Genomic DNA, 329 nt, shown 5'->3' with positions numbered 1-329 from the left:
TAATATTCCTCACACAACGATCTTTCTAATCATCGTCATCTGCGGACTACGATCTTTTTGACCTTTGTCGCTCACTGACTACGGCCCTTCCGACCACCGTAACAAGATAATAAACTTTCCGACCTCCGCCGCTTGCTGACTACGGTCCTTCTAACCTCCGTTGCTAGATAACAGTCTTTTCGATCGCCGTCGCCTGCCGACTATGTTATTTCCGACCTCCTGCCAACTATGATCTTTCCTACCTCCATCGCCCACCGACTATGATCCTTCCGACCTCCATCACAAGAATATGATCGTCCGCCGACTACAATCCTTCTGACCTCCGTTGA

This window comes from Dendrobium catenatum, unplaced genomic scaffold (genome assembly GCF_001605985.2).
Source record: "Dendrobium catenatum unplaced genomic scaffold, ASM160598v2 fragScaff_scaffold_1013, whole genome shotgun sequence".
Classification (NCBI taxonomy): Eukaryota; Viridiplantae; Streptophyta; class Magnoliopsida; order Asparagales; family Orchidaceae; genus Dendrobium; species Dendrobium catenatum.
This window is presented reverse-complemented; position numbering follows the sequence as displayed.